The sequence below is a fragment of the Macaca thibetana genome, chromosome 8, assembly GCF_024542745.1.
Source record: "Macaca thibetana thibetana isolate TM-01 chromosome 8, ASM2454274v1, whole genome shotgun sequence".
In the NCBI taxonomy this organism is placed as follows: Eukaryota; Metazoa; Chordata; class Mammalia; order Primates; family Cercopithecidae; genus Macaca; species Macaca thibetana.
Window position 1 is genome coordinate 131,150,265 of NC_065585.1, and position 9,002 is coordinate 131,159,266.

The window sequence follows — 9,002 nt, forward strand, 5'->3', positions numbered from 1 at the left end:
TTTCTTTTTTTGTGTGTGTGAGACGGAGTCTCGCTCTGTCGCCCAGGCTGGAGTGAGTGGCGCCATCTTGGCTCACTGCAAGCTCCGCCCCCCGGGTTCCCGCCATTCTCCTGCCTCAGCCTCCCGAGTAGCTGGGGCTACAGGCGCCCGCCACCACGCCTGCCTACTTTCTTTGTATTTTTTAGTAGAGACGGGGTTTCACCGTGTTAGCCAGGATGGTGTCGATCTGCTGACCTCGTGATCCACCCGCCTCGGCCTCCTAAAGTGCTGGGATTACAGGCGTGAGCCACCGCGCCCGGCCGGACCTTGTATTTTCATCCACACATGTGGAAGTGAGACTTAGTTTATATGAAAGCTAGAACTCGTAAGCGTAGGTTACAGAAAGGCTCAATGTGTTTAAAAATTGAAGGAGCTGTTCCTTATTACTGAAGGAACGCAGCGAGTGAGCTCCAGCTCTTCTAAGATTTAAAGATTTGAGTTGAGATAATTAATTGAGATATAATGGAAGAGATTCCTACATTGCATGTAACTAAAACTTAAACGCTCCCTAATGACACACGCAAATTAATCTGACTCCAAGGTTCTTTAAACCTGTGATGATTTCCAATTCATTTATGTCTTTCATGAGATATAGCAGCTGTAAACAAATAGAATTCCAGCTTCAGATGAATCAAGGTTTTATACAGGGGCAGGATTTGCGGGTCTGTGTATGGGAAGGGGAAAGTCTTGCACCCAATCGGTCTTGATGTCTTCATTCTAGGAATTCTTTCTGAAAAGATAGTAGCCATGCAGAAGACAATACAATACTAATTTTGTTCCTTCCTTCACATCCAGTGCACAACTCAATACATACACCAGGGTTTTAGGCATTCTGCAACCTTTAAAAGTTTGAAAAACATGCGTTGCTTTACACATGTCCAGGCATGTCTATGTACAATGACTGGGAGTAGAAAATAATTTGACTTTTAGGGAATGGTATTATTCTTGGGAGAAAAAGTACCATTTGTTGAGTTAATTTCACACACACTACCACAATCAAACTCTTAAATGATTCTATGAGATAAGCATTGTTATTCTAATTTTACAGTTGATACAGCTGGAAGAACAAGCAACTCACTTGTGTTTACACAATCATTAAGTTGTTGAGCCAGGATTTGAATCTAGGCCAAAGTGATGCTATATCCCTTTCTCGCAGGATCTTATAGCCCCTAATCATAAATCCTTCATATTTTGAAAGATAAAAGGCCATGTTTAGAGATGCCCATGACTTCAGAGAGAAAAAAAAACCAGCTTGACTTTACAAGGGTGGAGTAGTCTTTGCTGAATGGATGAGAACTCTAGTCTTGTCAATGCACAGGCTAAATATCAGCTCTGCCCTCTAAGTAGCTGAACGCCTTTCAATAAATACCTTCACTTCTCTAGGTCTCTGTGTTCTTATTGGGAAAACGGAAGTGCTAACAGCACCTTCCTTACAGGACTGTTTTTATTTTTTATTTTTTTATATTTTGAGACAGAGTCTCGCTCCATTGCCCAGGCTGGAGTGCAGTGGTGCAATTTTGGCTTACTGCAACCACCACCTCCCAGGTTGAAGTGATTCTCCTGACTCAGCCTACGAAGTAGCCGGGACTATAGGCGTGTGCCACCATGCCCAGCTAATTTTTATGTCTTTAGGAGAGACAGGGTTTCTCCATGTTGGCCAGGCTGGTCTCAAACTCCTGACCTCAGGTGATCTGCCCACCTCGGCCTCCCAAAGTGCTAGGATTATAGGTGTGAACCACTGCGCCAGGCCAGGACTGTTTTTAATAGTAAATAAAATAATATGTGGAAAGCACCTAGCACCATATGAACACAGGAAGTAAGTTTTAGCTATTATGAAGAGTATATATTCTTTTTTATCTCTCTACACCGAAGGTTGCTGGTGGGCTCAAAAGATATTCCTGAAGAGTCAAGTTATGGGGAAGCATCCTAGGAAAGGAGAGGCAGGACAAGCAGACTATTCCTGGGAAGCTAGACTTACTGATAACAGTAGAACTCTCCATGGCTCCAACTGATGTCTTCGCCTGGGGTTATTCTCTATAGGTGACTCTGATAATCTCTCCATCTCTCCCGCAGCATTTAGCACAGGGCTCGAATGCTCGCTGTCTGATTAACACAGGTGTGCACAATGAGTGGTCTCAGGTGAGGGAAGAAAAAAAGCACAGAGCTTGCAAAAGGCAGAGATCTGCAGCTTATTCCCAATGCAAGACGGAGCTGATAAGCAAGCTGGCAGGAATGATGCGGTGCATTTTTCAGAGGATCTTGAGGTAAGGTACAGACAGCAATTCCAGGGCAAGTCAGCAGTATGTCTGGGCGGCACAAATGGCTTTCCAACATTCCCCTGTGGGGAGAATGCAGAGCATGCATTAATGACCGTATTTTGCAGAGAAGAAAACAGATTTAAGGCCCTAGGAAATCAGGGCATATGGCACTAGGAAAGGAGATGTTTAAATGATACAGTATACTTTGGAGATAGCTCAGTAGTTCAAGTCACTGGTGGATGCAATTTGAGATGCCTACTTCAATCTATTAAGACCTACATTCTCTTCTCTCTCTCTCTCTCTTTTTTTTTTTCTGATAGAGTCGGCTCTGTCACCCAGGCTGGAGTGCGGTGGCATGATCTCTGCTCACTGCAACCTCCGCCTCCCTGGCTCAAGCAATTCTCCTGCTTCAGCCTCCCGAGTAGCTGGGATTACAGGCGTGCACCACCACACCTGGTTAATTTTTGGATTTTTAGTAGAGACGGGGTCCTCACCATGTTAGCCAGGCTGTTCTCGAACTCCTGACCTCAGGTGATCTGCCTGCCTTGGCCTTCCAAAGTGCTGGAATTACAGGTGTGAGCCACCGTTCCTGGCCCTCTTTTTCTTTTAACTCTCTCTTCTCACCCGTCAAGGCTTTTATTTCACTACTCCTCCCCTTCTGATGACAGTTAGGATTCAGTCACACTGTTTCTGCTACCTGTCACTGGCTTTGAGTCCACATGAAACACGAGCTGGCACTTTTAGTGGCACAGCACTGCTCCGAAACTCCTGTGCTGACTTATTCTGGCACCCTCCCCCTATTTTTGGTTGGCTCTTCAAGGCAAATAAAAGACTCCTTTAAAATATATACATATATATATATATATATTTTCTTTTCCTTTTTTCTTATATGCCACCAAAAGGCACAGTCCAGAAACAGAAAGAAGGAAACACAACTAACTCCACTTAATACACCCATGAAGAAAGTGCACCAACTGGAACAGAACACGGCTTCTCTTCTCGGGTGATCACCTCTCCATCACCTTCATGCACCAAGAAGCTTTAAATTGTTGTATATGTTTTCAACCTTCAAATAGGGCAAGTGAGGCCAGGCGTGGTGGCTCACGTCTGTAATCTCAACACTTTGGGAGGCTAAGGCGGGTGAATCACTTGAGCTCAGGGGTTCAAGACAAGCCTGGCTAACATGGCAAAACCATGTCTCTACTAAAAATACAAAAATTAGCCAGGTGTACTGGCGCATGCCTGTAATCCCAGCTACTAGGGACGCTGAGGCCGGAGAATCGCTTGAACCCGGGAGGCAGAGGTTACAGTGAGCGGAGATCACACCATTGCACTCCAGCCTGGGTGACAGAGCAAAAAAAAAAAAAAAAAAAAAAAAAAAAAAAAAAAAAAAAAAAAAAGATAGAGTAAGTGTTGAAGAAACAGCAGCACAAGCAAATCTTAGCAGAAGGGTCTAGAATTGCACAGAGAATAGGATTGTGCTCTGTTACTTCCAGTTGCTCAGTGCCCTTCCTTGTTGAATGGAGCTGCAGGAGAGCATGAGGGGTTGGTAATTCATAATTGCCATCTTTTCCGTGCTGAAACCATTTGCTAGAAATCATTGTCTCTCTTTGCAGACATTTGCATCATCCTACATCATGTTTTCAGAGGTCACCTTTATTGAGGTATAATTCATATTCAGTAAATTTACCCTTTTAGATGTTACTGTTTTATAAATTTTGACAAACAAGCAGTCATGTAACCACCACCACAATCAAAATACAGAATATTCTCATAACCCCTAAAAAATCCCTCACACCCCTTATAGGCAACCCCATCCTGCCATCACAAGTCCCTAGCAATTGCTGGCCTGATTCCTGTTCCTACAGTTTTGCTTTTTCCAAAAAGTTATATAAGTAGAGTCATGCAGTGCGTAGTATTTTAAGTCTGGCTTCTTTCGCCTAGCATAATGCTTTTGAAATTTATCCAGTTGTTACAAGTAGTCATGCTTTGTTTCTTTTTATTGTTTTAATTTTAATTTTAATTTTTTTGAGACAGAGTTTTGCTCTTGTCGCCCAGGCTGGAGTGCAATGGTGCGATCTCGGCTCACTGCAACCTCCGCCTCCCAAGTTCAAGTGATTCTCCTGCCTCAGCCTCCTCATTAGCTGGGATTACAGGCACGTGCCACCACACCTGGCTAATTTTTGTATTTTTAGTAAAGACAGGGTTCACCGAGTTGGCCACGCTGGTCTTGAACTCCTGACCTTGAGTGATCCACCTGCCTTGGCCTCCCAAAGTGCTGGGATTACAGGCATGAGCCACCGCACCTGGCTCCTTTTTATTGTTACATGGTATTTTCTTCACGTGGATGAACCAAATTTGTTTATCCATTTGCCAACTGGTGGACAGTTGAGTTGTTCATGGGGTTTGGCAATTTAAAACAAAAATTTACTTTGAAAGTTTTTTTTTGTTAAATTAAATCAACCTTGTTTTATCAAGCAACATATCAAAACTTACTCATCTAAGAGTTAGCAATTGTGCTTTTAGTTTGATTTGAAATTAAAGAATTTTATTCTGCCCTTTCAGCTAATGCATTCATTCTAAAATATAATCATTACGAGGGCAGCCTTGTCCTAGATGTTCTAAAAGGTATCCCTCTTTCTGCACTTGTCATTCCAGGCCTGTGACTTTCCATGTGGAGAAGAGAACCCTGGTTCTTGTCCACATCTGAACCAGCAAAGCTGCTCTTAGCTGAAGGGCTCAGAAGAAAGCAGGACGATTGCCTGAGATCCAGTAGTCCCTTTTGCAATAAAGCTATGATGTAAGTAATCATATGTAAAAGGTTTTTAAACTTTACCTATAGGAAATTGGGAGCCAAAATTTAATACATCAAACTTGACTTCATTTTAAAAATTGCCTACCTGAGAAGGGAGAAATCTCTATAAAGACATCAAAGTTCTAAGATCCATAAGTGCTGATTTATTATATAGTTAACATGCATCTAAAAATAAAGCTTGTCTTTTAGATACACTTGCCTCAGGCATAATAGTGTTGCAACATGCTACCATATCACTGCTGCAAAACTATTGCTGTTGAAACTTATCTTTCTTTCTCTAACCTCTTTCTCTGCCCAGCAAAAAGGGAGGTGGAGGGAAAAAAAGAAGAAAATGGGAGTGGGGAGAGTGGAGAAGAAGGAAGCAGAAAGCCTGGGTAATGATACAGCACCTTTTATCTCAGAATCTCAAAAGCTGTTTTCTGGATCAGACTCATTGAACATTACCGGGTGGATAGGACATGGAAAACTAAGTAGGAACTGGAATGAGTTATGGTGGAAAGCCACAGGGTGATGGTTAATTTTATATGTCAGTTTGGCTGGACTGTGGGGCACGCAGGTATTTGGTCAAACGTCATCCTGGATGTTTCTTCTGTGAAGGTGTTTTTTGGATAAGATCAACATTTTTTTTTTCTTTTGAGACAGTCTCCTTCTGTTGCCCAGGCTGAAGTGAGTGGTGTGACCTCTGCTCACTGCAACCTCCACCTCCCGGGTTCAAGCAATTCTCCTACCTCAGCCTCCTAAGTAGCTGGGATTACAGGCGCTCGCCACCACGCCTGGCTGATTTTTGTATTTTTAGTAGAGATGGGGTTTCACCATATTGGCCAAGCTGGTCTCAAACTCCTGACCTCAAGGGCTCCACCCACCTTGGCCTCGCAAAGTGTCAGGATTACAGGCGTGAGCCACCGCGCCTGGCCTAGATCAACATTTAAATTGGCGGACTTTGAGTAGAGCAGATTACCCTCTGTAATGTGGGTAGGGCTCATCCAGTCAGTGAAAAGCCAGAATGGAATAAGAGACTGACCTCTCCCAAGGCAAGATGGGAGTTCTGCCTTTGAACTTCAGCAGCAATTCTTCCCTCTGTCTCCAGCCTGCTAGCCTTCTCTGAAGATTTTGAGTTTACTAAGCCTCCATGATTGCATGAGTCAATTCGTCTCTCTTTCTTTTTCTCTCAGTATACACACACACACCCTTCCTAAGAAATCGCAGAACTTCTATATTTGAGAAAGTATTAAAGATAATTTATTCCAACCCTTAGCCATAAATTTCTTCTCTAGCATCTGCCTAAGCAAGCACTGAACTGCAACTGAATATTTTCTGCCCAGTAAACCACTAGCTAAAGAGGCAGCTACTTTTATTTCTGGACAACTTTAATTGCTTCAAGTTCTTTTGCTTTGATTATTTGTTTGTTTGTTTGTTTGTTTGTTTTATCTGGCAAGCCCAATCTATTTCCCAATGTCTTCTATCCTTTGGCCCAAAATTGTGTCTGGGAGTCACATAGGCTGTTTGTACACAGGTGTACATTCCCCTTGTCCAGTTAATCTTAATTAACTAATTATGTTAATTTTTTTGAGATGGAGTTTCACTCTGTCACCCAGGCTGCTAGAATGTGGTGGCGTGATCTCAGTTTACTGCAATTTCTGCCTCCTGCATTCAAGCTATTCTCCTGCCTCAGCCTCGTGAGTATTTGGGATTCCAGGCATGCACCACCACACCCAGCTGATTTTTGTATTTTTGGTAAAGAAGGGGTTTTGTCATTTTGCCCAGGCTTGTCTTGAACTCCTGACCTCAAGTGATCCACGTGCCTCAGCCTCCCAAAGTGCTGGGATTACAGGAGTGAGTCACAGCACCTGGCCAGTTAATCTGAATTTGAATAATCTATGTAGCAGAATAATTCTGGAATATTAACTAGTTTTGTTCACATGTTTAGGATGTCATAAAGCACCTAGGACAGTCATGCCTACTGCTCCACGGAAGGGAAGATGGCGGAACATAGAGAACGGAGTCGATTCTGGGTGCCTGGAGGGAGGAGGGACAGAGCAGAAACAGCACTGCATCAGAGGGAATTGCCCAGATGGCAATGGAGCACGGCACACATGGACTGTGCACCTGGTGACCAAGGCTAGGCAAGATGATGAGTCTCTCAGGGATGTGGCTTGGAAATGTGATATCCAAGGACTAGATGAACCCCAGCTCCCACAATGCTGTAGACAAAATGACGGAGCAAGAAAGAAAGAAGAAAACTGGAATTGACTGAGTTTAAATCTCTTCCACTGAATAGGGGGATGAGAGAAAATTTTAGTTGAGTTTATAGAAAAATCTAGCCAGTTACATGTCTTACATTTCTAGTGACATTTCTTCACTACTGAGAGTATAGAATGAGTTCCACAGTGGCTTTTATCCATCACTGAAAAGAAGCTAGAGAAAAACGACTCTTTGCTTTGAGAATAATCCTGTCCCTGGAAGGGTCTGGATATAGAATGAGAAACCACGGTCTTGGGAAACACGCTGGGAATCACAGACAGGTACTTTTATTTTAAATTGGTTCCTCGTCTCCATTCTATCCTGTTACAAGTATTCCTTCAAAAGACGTTTATTAAGTGCTTGCTGTATTGGGGTTGCTCTTCTCAAGGAGTATCTTTGTGGTGTTCTCTGTATTTCCTGAATTTGAATGTTGGCCTGTCTTGCTAGGTTGGGGAAATTCTCCTGGATAATATCCTGAAGAGTGTTTTCCAACTTGGTTCCATTCTCTGTGTCACTTTCAGGTATACCAATCAAACGTAGGTTTGGTCTTTTCATATAGTTCCATATTTCTTGGAGACTTTGTTCATTCCTTTTCGTTCTTTTTTCTCTAATCTTGTATTCATGCTTTATTCCATTAAGTTGATCTTCAATCTTTGATATCCTTTCTTCTGCTTGATCGATTTGGCTATTGATACTTGTGTATTCCTTACCAGCTCTTGTGCTGTGTTTTTCAGCTCCATCAGGTCATTTATGTTCTTCTCTAAACTGGTTATTCTAGTTAGCAATTCCTCTAACCTTTTGCCAAGGTTCTTAGCTTCCTTGCATTAGGTTAGAGTATGCTCCTTTAGTTCGAAGTAGTTTGTTATTACCCACCTTCTGAAGCCTACTTCTGTCAATTCGTTAAATTTGTTCTCTGTCCAGTTTTTCTCCTTTGCTGGCAAGGAGTTGTGATCCTTTGGAGGAGAAGAGGCATTCTGGTTTGGAACGCAAACATTCTTGTTTGATTGGAAAATCAAAGACAAAGGAGCCTTGTTCCCTGGAAGAGAACATGAAATTGTGAGCAAATGCAATTAAATGACAACATTACATTAATTATAAAAATGTAAAAAGGTCTCATGTCTTTTTGCTATGCAGGCCTGCTTAAAGGTATTTATGATAATTTTTTTTTTTTTGAGATGAAGTCTCACTCTGTTACCCAGGCTGGAGTGCAATGGCACGATCTTGGCTCACTGCTACCTCCACCTCCCGGGTTCAAGTGATTCTTCTGCCTCAGCCTTCCAAGTAACTGGGATTACAGCCAGCTAATTTTCGTATTTTTAGTGGAGAAGGGGTTTCACCATGTTGGCCAGGCTGGTCTCAAACTCCTGACCTCAAATCATCCACCCACCTTGGCCTCCCAAAGTACTGGAATTACAAGCGTGAGCCAACACACCTGGCCGGGTTACCTTAATTTTTATCCTTAAAGGTAATCATTAGGTGAGACCCCGAAGGAGCTAGTCATGGTATGGAACTTACAGGGAGCCAAAATTTGTAATGGTTGGGAATCACCCTGTAGAATTTAAAATCACTGAGTTCACAGGCAGGCTTGGCTTTCTTGGTGATGAATGTGGCATTTTTTGAGGACATTGTAAATGCATGTCACAGATAAC

General features: G+C 42.7%; 1 long non-coding RNA gene across 1 annotated transcript; it reads right to left on the reverse strand.

Annotated features, from left to right (window-relative positions):
- Nucleotides 1-617: 617 nt before the first annotated feature.
- On the reverse strand, nucleotides 618-8,385 carry LOC126960582 (uncharacterized). The gene is made up of 3 exons (XR_007728063.1): nucleotides 8,227-8,385; nucleotides 2,018-2,377; nucleotides 618-878 (listed from the first exon to the last, which is right to left on the reverse strand). It is a non-coding gene; the product is annotated as an uncharacterized LOC126960582 (long non-coding RNA).
- Between the last annotated feature and the right edge of the window lie 617 nt (nucleotides 8,386-9,002).